Genomic DNA, 8357 nt, shown 5'->3' with positions numbered 1-8357 from the left:
TGACTCTTGTACTGTGGTATTGTGGCTGCCAACCTAAAATGTACAATATCATAGGCCGTTCATTTTCAACATCTCCAGGGAACATGCTGGCTGCTGAAACATTGTGAGTTATGATTGTTTAAAAATAATAATAATAATAATATTTGACCTTTTAGAACTTCAGTTGAATAACCATATTTCATTGCTGTGGGCATTAAAAGCTTATCATTTTGTCTGATATCACTGTTAAATTGGTCTTTCCATAACTTTGCCCTTCTGATCTTTATTGCTGATTTAGTAGAGTGATCTTCATTTTTTTTGTGACATCTTTATTGTGCATTTTGGCCCTCCACATTTGAGCGCATGCAGGTCGAGAGGAAGCTTTACTGAAGCCCAATAAGAACAGTGACATAATGTTGGATTCCCATCTGTAATTTGATAGCCGAATGAAAGAAGCATACCTGGAAGGGCACAAAGCGTTTAAAGATGGCTGTAGCGGGCCCACTTGCCCTTGCCCTTAGTCTAACATTCAAGGGGAGAAGAGTATCCCTTTGTTATCATCCTTCTCTCTCTTGCAATTATCACCCTCTCCACTTCCCCCTGCCCCGCGGAGCCCAAGAGCTGAGCCGGCTGAAGACGAAGAATAGCTACATTTATAATTTTTTGTACTCTCTCTCTCTCTCTCTCTCTCTCTCTCTCTCTCTCTCTCTCTCTCTCTCTCTCTCTCGCTCTCTTCACTCTCCATAGATTAATTTTCCAGGAAGCCCTGTCACTGCCCATACAGGGTGGGTGAGGGAGAGAGAGAAGGAGAAAGAGAGTAGAAAATGAGGGGAGGGGAGAGATTGGGGCTATGGTGCAAAAGCCTTTTCGCTTTCCTTTTTCCCCTTCTTTTTTTTTCTTTGACAGATCATTTTCATACGGGGGTATCAGGGGGTCTGGCCGATAATTGGCATGCAGATTGCTACTGATGGCGTCCTGCAACAGAAGAAAAGAGCCGGCTAGTTAGAATAATGAGCCAGCCGTTCTGATGGATGGCCGAGAGAGGAGGTCATACAAAATGTTTCAGACACAATCCAAACCCTGTTCCCCTCCCCTCACCTCCGCACAAGCGCCGCCAATATCCCTACTTCTCCCTTAAAGAGCCTCTCTTCTTTGCCTGATATTACATTATTGCTCTCCAGTCTCTCGCTCTCCCTCAGTCTCCCTCACTTCCTCACACTTCACTTTATACTTAGATCCACCTTTACTTCCTTATGCTTGCTTTCCTCTGCCAGCTTTTATGTACCTTCTTTATAATAATAATAATAATAATAAAAATCTCTTCACTTCAAGGCCTTGATGTCAATATAATCAACAGATGTGTTTGATATAAATAAACCGCAGTGTGTATACAGCCTATCGTCATGTTAGATGATGCCATGCCACTAGAGCAAAGCATCTGAAACGTCGCCTGAGTTTGGCAAATTAATTGATGGCGTTAAGTGGCTTCTTTTCATTAGTTCCAAAGAAAAGAGTGGTTGGTAAGAAATTCTCTCTTCATTCATTTTCCAGATGTTACAGAAAGGGTTAAAAAAGGCTTTATACTGTCGTTTCTAAAGGGTATATAGGGGTGCCCTAGTTTCTGAACATTTTCATACTCTTAGTTTAGATGTCTTATTCTTTGTGCTTAATGCAGCTAAATGTTTACATCCTTGTGTTAAGGAGAGCACTTGAAGCGAGTAACCAACCCGATCTCACAGCAATTCAATATGTGTTTTACCAGGTGGCGAATTGTGAGATAGCGTTGGAATAATACCAAAGCTATTTCACTTAATGACTATGAAAGGAAAAACGCAGAGTTAACTGATTTATATTTGTCTAACTCGTATAAATTCAGTTTTTGCACGAAAAGATGTCTGATATCCCTTAGCAATCTGGTCAGTTTGTCTTTATAAACATAAAATACTGTGGCATATACTTAGAGTATGCATGTTAGAATATGTACGCTTCCGTTTAAAACAGTTTGGGGGTCTACAGTAAAAACGTAATATTGTAAAATAAAATAAATAAATAAACAGTTAAAATAGAATAGCATTTATTTGATATGCATTATAAAATTAAGTTTTTATTAATGTAATGTATTCTTGATTATTAAAGGTATTAATATATTCTTGTTTTCTATTTCTTAAACCAATTTCCTTCATTGTTTCAACTCAAATTTTTAATTTCAATAAACTCAAAATTTTAAGGCAACCGCAGGTTACTTTTTTAAAGTTATATTTTTAAGTTTTTTAAAAAAAATAACAATTATTATTAGTATTTTTTACAGTGCAGATGGTGATCCTTTCAGTGTTCCAACTCAGGGTTTCATTGCCATGCCTTAAGGGAAAGACTGAGTTCTTACAAAGTTCTCAATGGCACACTGACACGGGGATTTGGGTTGTTGGGCCTTACAAATATCAACCACCATCAACTTCAGTGTGAACCAGAAACCTATTCACCTTTGCAGGCAGCAGTAATTATTTTCTGAATGAAGGTAGGGATTGGAATGCTGACGCACCCTGTTTCTGCCTTTGTGTTAAACCCAGAGGCTTTAAACGTTTCTTTTTTAAATCTCTCCTTTTCTTTCCTTCACTGTTACCTGAGGTCTTAACTCCCATATCTGTAACCACATAACTACTCTAGCTAAACCCCACCCATTGTGTCACTACTTGTCTGTCTCTCTAACTTTAATATGCTTTTCACTCACTCACAGATCTGTTGGCGATGGTAAAACCACCCCCTGTCAATGCCCAGTTTTTCCCCTCTGCTCTTCTCCATGACTCTGTACCATGATGTCAGAATGGGCCTGGAGGGTGTGGTGAGGCCTAGTAGTTAAAGCTTCTCACACAAAGGAAGCTGTCACTTCCACACCGCCCCTTGAATGCCATCCCTCCTCTCTGATCGCTTCTAATCCCTGCAGCTATACTGATAATTAGCCCGTCCTGTCATCCAGCCAGGCACAGCCTCCTCTCTTTGATCACCTCCAGCACAGGTAAAGCAGCAGAGGAAGGCTGATTTAGTGTGGAGGACATACACTTTTAACTAAGGCTCCTGGTGTTAAGATGTGTAGTCGATCAGATCACAAATAGACGAGGGAGACACATAACCGTTTACTCCTGGTGTTTTAATCCGTCTCGTTTGTCCAGTTTCAACCACTTCTGTCCTGATTTCTTTGAGGGGCGGGTTAAATGCATGGGCTTTTTTCACAATTTAATTGACGAAATAAGCTCACAATTTAGATCTGAGCATGAACAAAGATGACAGAAAAGGATATGGAAAACAGCAGCTTTCATTTGTGATCTGACAGTCGCAAGACTAGGCGAAAGTGGTGAGCGCATGTAAGAAATCAGGAATGGTGAGGGAACATTTTGCTTGGTACATTTTTCACCTTCAAACCAAACTTGGGTCCTTAGCCGAAAAAGTTTTAAAGCACAGGTTTAGACTTTAGGTCAGTAGGCGGAGAGTAGAGGGTCTTTTGTGGCTCTTCGAAAGCATTCAACGCTTTAGCGTTGTACTCTATGAAAGCAATCCATTCAAATGTTTTTTTTAACGCTGTAAGTGGACAAGGCCAATCGACCAGGCCAGTGTTTCCCAAAAACCAGACCAGTAAAGCTCAGGCACACTCCTTCAGTGCCAAGGTCTGCCTTTCCCTTATATGAAACACATCTGAGAAACACAGACATTTTTACAAACCTGAAAATAATAAGACTGTTGAGGCACGCAGCAACAAAAACATTTTTGATAAAAAAAAATTTTCTTCCAGATTACAGATTTGTATTGAATTCAGTAATATTCAAAGTAGTATGAGGGTTGGGTAATGGGGGGCTGGTATGGGGGGCTGGTATGGGGGACTGGTAATCACTATGTTATGGAGACAAAATGTCCCCACAAATATGGCAATATCCAAAATCCTTGTCCTTGTGGGGACATTTTTGGTCCCCATGAGGAAAACATCTTATAAATCATACAGATCGAGTTTTTTTGAGAAAGTAAAATTGCAGAATGTTTCCTGTGATGGGTATAGGTTTAGGGGCTGGGGCAGTGTAGGGGGATAGAAAATTTTGTACGGTATAAAAACCATTACGCCTATGGAAAGTCCCCATAAAACATGGAAACACGACATGTGCATGTGTGTGTGTGTGTGTGTAACTGGTAAAGAGCAATGTTGCTACCAATGACAACTACCAATGACCAGTGTTTTTATATAGATGCTTGAACCCAACAACCAAAAGTTGTCTTGGTGTCTTGTGATAAGAACGGAATACTTTATTCCATTGTCTCATCAGGCATTAGAAGCCAACTGGTAATATAGTAGAAGTGAGTGTTGGGAATGAATGCTTTACAAGTAACTCAAGTTACGTAATCAGAGTACTTTTTTTCAAGTAACTAGTAAAGTAACGCATTACTTTTTAATTTACAACAATATATCAGTTACTTTTTTTAAAAAGTAACCCAAGTTATTTTGTTTTCCTATATGACTGACAGCTCTCCTGTCCGTCCCCATGTTGAGAAAATCAGAAGTAAATGCTGTGTAATGTGTCTGCTGTGTAAACATGATGATTAATGTAATCTAGACTAGATGTGAGTATGCATTTACCAATCTCATTTGCACAAAAAATAAATAAAGTATTCCTCAAAATGAATAAATTCAGTGAAATGCAAAATAGGAATACTATGCAAACCTCCAATAATCAAATGCTAATTAAAACCAATATTTGTATGCATTTAATCTCACTTTATTGGCCAGTGTACTTGCTGCTGACCTTCGATGATTCAGTTAAACCATAAGCAAAAATAACTTGGTGAGTAAAAGTAATGCAAAAGTGGCACAACAGTAACGTAACACTTTACTTTTCTTAAAAAGTAACTATGTAATTAGTTTCTTTTTAAGGGAGTAACACAATATTATAATGCATTACTTTTTAAAGTACCTTTCCCCAACACTGTTAGAAGTATATTTTACTTGTATATAGTGTATTTTTGTTCCTTTATTATATTTTTGTTCCTGGTTGACATGTGCTTATCTAAAATAAATCTAAAATGATTTTATTTGTGCATGTTGCTTTTACAACATTACTGTAAATTATAATGATGTGATTGTTTACTATTGTGGATTAATATTAAGAGACATAACAGGACAGTTTAAAATCAATTATAGCAAAAGCTGATTAAAAATGATGGAAAACTTAAAATTCATGCACTTTCCTTTATACATATATAGCCCAAATAAGGAAATAATTGCATGATTATATGCACTATGTATCCAAGTAATGCATTTGTGCAAATAACATAAATCACTTTGCACGTTCACAAAATTTCCCTAAGCTTTTTGTATCTTTAAATTTTCAGAGACCAGAAGCTATTTTTCATTGGTCCAAAATCCTCACACACTTATTGGTCACTTGTCATTTAACATTTAACACATTTTATCCAAAGTGATTTACAGTTCAAAGCATCAACCTTTCCAGAGAGTTACATCACCTTCACTGCTGCAGTTGGCAAGTGCTGCGTATTCAGGATTAGTTGCTAATCGGGATGGTCCAATTTGCTAGAAGTTGTGAGTATTGTCATGGAGATGCCAGGGATTGAACCAGGACCTGCAATTTGCGCTATACCACCGGGCTACATCCTCTTATTAGCATGATTCATATTCCTGAACAAACTCAAACCTGGAAATTTCAGGGAACGCCAACTTTAAAGCCCATACTAAATCTGAGCTGCGCTTTCATCAGCTTTTGCGTAGAGGAAGTGTCCATCCCAGAGGGTCCTCGCTGCAAACATAATCTCTCCCGCACCCCCATCAACGGCAAACAGAAAGGGAACAAATTCAGTGTCTCATCCTCATTCTTTCTGTCGTGCCAAGAAGCTGTATACAGTACACTGCAGATCAAAGCCTTAATTGAAAAATAATTATAGGCACTTAATCATGGGAGGCGGTGGGCTAATTGAAGCAAAAACAAGGCAGTGAGTGGAGGCCCTCCGAATCGTAGCAGAAAGAGGATATTGTGTGAGCTCCCGTCTTTAATAAAGCATCGTCTTCAATCCCCCATTGTCTCCCAGATTAAATTGGAGAGGGCTATTAGCAGAGTTAATTGGCTCTCTAATTTAGATCTGGCCAGTCTCAATGCATAACGGATGTGAGTCGGAGCGGCCCGTGATGTGCTCACTCTGTCACACCATATTGCCAGACCTGATTGGTTAATTGCTCTGGAATCTGCAAAAGTTTGTACCCATCCTTCAACTGCAGAAGACCTCTGCCTTCCTGGAAGAATCTCCATCCTCGACTCGAGTGATTCTTCATTCGCGCGTGATGGAGAGCAGCTTCAGACCGCACTTGTGAGTGTGTTTGGAAGTTATGTGGACAATAAAATGTAGCGCTGTGGTGTTGCTCATCTCTTGAGTGAGCGTATGCTTCCTATAGTAAAGATGAAAAGCCACGCAGCTTAAACAAATTCACCCTGTGACCTCACTATCCGCGAGGCTCTGACCCGGGGGTCAACACATTAAGTGTGGCTACCGGTAATAGAGGAAAGGTCCTCCAGCAGGTCCTCCTTATTTTCCTCCAGCATCCTGAAGCCTTTTTCGGAGAACTTAAGCTTGCCGTATAAAGCACCAATGGGACCATGTCAGCTTCTAGCATCTGTGTTTCCTCTGTGCTAGAACAAAAAAACTTGAATTCGCCATTTCCCGCTCTTTCCGCGAGAGCCGTGCTGAATGTTGTATCGTCTACTTGGTGTTGTGTATTAGTGGATGCTGCTCATTGAAGCTGGGCCCCCGGGCGTTCATCTTGGAGGATTTGAAATCCTCTGTCTGTCAGCTGAAAGTGGCAGCGCTGGCATTATGGAGCTTCGGGATGGACAGAAGATAAAGAACAAGGACACAGAAGATTGTGAGGAACTATGGATTGACTGTTTCAACACTTATTTCAAGTGTGAAATGTGGGTAAAAATCCTAATTGTCCTCTTATTGACTGGCCCACATTCAGCGCGAAATCCTCAAGGCCTGTTGAGAAGTACAAACAAACTGTTTCCGCTTGGGGCTTCGGAGAATGAAAAGAGAATGAAAAGAAACACTCTTATCAAGTGCTCTGCAAATTTGTTTCCTGCTGTGATACAAGCCGCTTATTCTGTACACTTTGCGCCCTCTAGTGACAGCTGAGCTGTAATAGCAATTAGGCATCAATTCTAGTGGATAGTGAAGAAGAGTTACAGAGGAAGTAAGCCAGGTAACCATTGGTAAAAGGCTGTAAATGGCACCCTATTTGTCACCATTTTCCCTGGAGAGTCTTTCATCTTCGCTAACACTGCACGGCTTGGGTTCTTTTCTCCGAGACTTCGCTAATGGAGGGCCCACAATGATTGCAGCTGCTCAGGCTATAAGAGCTCAGAAGCACAGACAGAATTTAAAGGCCAGAAACCTTTATGTCTCTTTATGAGGATGCAAGCCATTCTAGGTCACGGTGTAAAATAGGGCAAACAATCATCAGGCCGCTGCTGAAAGCGCGGTAGGAAGGCAGGTTGTGCGTTGCCCGGTGAGGAACGGAGAGGGGTGTGATTCAACATTTAATCTCATTCTGAGATGAATGTGTGCTGATAAGAATGGCAAGGAACCCAACTCTGTTGCCTGAGAGATAAGAACATGCAGCCAGGCTATTGTGGCAACTTTAGCCAGCATTTTTGGTCAGAACTTACAGCCACCTCACTTGTTGCAAACTATTGTGTTTCCCCTTCAACATGGCAAACATTACTTTGAAATATTTTGTCTTTAGCTACTGTTTTACTTTGCATTGTTACTTCTACAAGCACACTTATAATCATGATCATGCCTTGCCTTAAAATATGACATATATAGTGATAACTATACAGCTTTAATAATCATTCTAATTCTATGAGAATAGCTAGCATCACACCATGGCTAGAATGACACAGAAGAACAAAACAGTTGGAATCACTTTCAGAATGCTTTTTTTCCAGGTGATAAACAAATAAACATACTGACAGCCAATCAGAATCCACTTGAATTTAAAAAGAACAAGCATTGAAAGCGGCAGATGACCTAACTGTAGCGTACTTGTAATAAAGTTACTGTCAGCTGGACACTATCTCTTTAGTCATCTTTAAAGTTGTTTCCTCCAATCATGTAAATGCTTCCTAAGCAATTAAAGGTCGGAACGTGATGTTGATGATGGTTCCGACCACATTAGCTAACTATTGGCTAACTAAATCCAGACTTAGCAAAAATGTTTTGTTTCGTTTTCTTTTCCTTTTTTATTTCTTCATGTACTTTTTTCTATTTTATCACGAGTAGTCATTTTCACCAGTACATCAACCATATATTCATTACCCCAATTTGATACT

This window comes from Pseudorasbora parva, chromosome 12 (genome assembly GCF_024679245.1).
Source record: "Pseudorasbora parva isolate DD20220531a chromosome 12, ASM2467924v1, whole genome shotgun sequence".
Lineage (NCBI taxonomy): Eukaryota > Metazoa > Chordata > Actinopteri > Cypriniformes > Gobionidae > Pseudorasbora > Pseudorasbora parva.
The sequence above is the reverse complement of the archived record's forward strand: the minus strand, read 5'-3'. Positions refer to the sequence as shown.